At 50.7% G+C, this 1,540-nt stretch overlaps 1 non-coding gene across 1 annotated transcript; it reads left to right on the top strand.

Moving 5' to 3' along the window:
• Positions 1 to 292: 292 nt before the first annotated feature.
• On the top strand, positions 293 to 386 carry TRNAI-UAU. The gene is made up of 2 exons: positions 293 to 330; positions 351 to 386. It is a non-coding gene; the product is annotated as a tRNA-Ile (tRNA).
• The last annotated feature ends 1,154 nt before the right edge of the window (positions 387 to 1,540 follow it).

Here is a 1,540-nt window from a genome sequence, read left to right as displayed (position 1 = left end):
GCAGTTCATTGCATGAGAGACACTGTCCCAAAGCAGAACTAATGTTTAGAGCTGGTTATCAGTGATTTCAGCTCTGTTGGTCTGCAGCAAGACTCTCCATTGAGTCTTAACCAGCTCTGTTATTACACAGGGAAGAACAAAAGGGTCAAATGGTGCCTGGAACCCTTAAGAAGAATCCACCCCACCGAGTACACCACTTGTCGCTACCTGCTGTCAGCTCCACTGAGAATGTTTTAGGTTCACTCCTTGCCTGTATGAATCTAGGGGTTTTGAAGAATCACAATTATCAGGTGCTTCAGTGGTGCAATTGGTTAGCACACAGTATTTATAGTGCAGTGCTGAGAGGAGCTGTGCTGAGGTTGTGAGTTCAAGCCTCACCTGGAGCACTGGTTTTCATTACCCAAATGGCTTCACCCCATTATTTGGCCCTGTGGAAGGTAGAATTCTAGCCCTGGGGATCCTGAGCACAGGTCAGAACCTGCAATCCTTTCTGCCCCCCTCCCTCCTGCAGCCCCTGTGCCAGGATCTGTCAAGCAGAGCCTGGAGTCCTGCCCATCCTTGACCCCTGAGCCTGGAGGGAGAGGAGCAAGGAGCCATTGTTAGAGGCCCACTTCCCCTGCCCACTTCCCTGGCTCTTGTCAGGCAGACAGTAAGCAGCAAAAGACCGGAAGTCAGAAGCGCAGACAAAGGGATGTTTAGTGGGGTTAGTTTCCAAGCAAGCAGATTCCGAAGCCCTTCCCTTCACACCAGTCGGGCTTATCTCTATAGACCGACAGAGTCTGTTCCCCAGTGTCCCCCTTCCCAGCTCTGACACAGCAGAGCGTTTACCCCACATCCCTACAGACAATTATTTCCTGGGTGCTGGCGGGTGAGTCCTGCCGACATGCTCAGGATTTAGCTGATCGCCATATTTGGGGTTGGGAAGGAATTTTCCTCCAGGGCAGGTTGGCAGAGACCCTGGGGCAGGGGGGCGGGTTCACCTTCTTCTGCAGCGTGGGGCACGGGTCACTTGCTGGAGGATTCTCTGCACCTTGAAGTCTTTAAACAAAGAGTTGAGGACTTCAACAGCTCAGACATAGGCCAGGGGTTTGTTACAGGAGTGGGTGGGTGAGAGTCTGTGGCCTGCGTTGTGCAGGAGGTCGGACTAGACGATCATAATGGTCCCTTCTGACCTTAAAATCTATGAGTCTATGAGCTCTGACACTGCAGCGTGTTTACCCCACGTCCCCCTTCCCAGCTCTGACACCACAGAGCTTTGGCTGTGTCCCTGTTCCCCGTTCCCTAGTCCCATCCCCCCCGTTAGCATGATTCCAATTTCCTCTTCCACTTCCTGTCTGACCCCAGTTTACACAGTAATATTCTCAGCTAGACCTTAACCAATCATTGTAACTAACCAATTCTAACCTATTGTAACAGAATTCTCTAACCAATTACATCCTACTCCCCTAATTAACTTACACCCAGCAAAATTAATTCGGCAGCAGCCAGAAACAATTAGAGAACCAGACAGATTGACAATAGAAAAGTGGGGGCCAGAAAG

Source organism: Mauremys mutica, unplaced genomic scaffold (genome assembly GCF_020497125.1).
Source record: "Mauremys mutica isolate MM-2020 ecotype Southern unplaced genomic scaffold, ASM2049712v1 Super-Scaffold_100466, whole genome shotgun sequence".
NCBI lineage: Eukaryota > Metazoa > Chordata > Testudines > Geoemydidae > Mauremys > Mauremys mutica.
The sequence above is the reverse complement of the archived record's forward strand: the minus strand, read 5'-3'. Positions and strand labels throughout refer to the sequence as shown.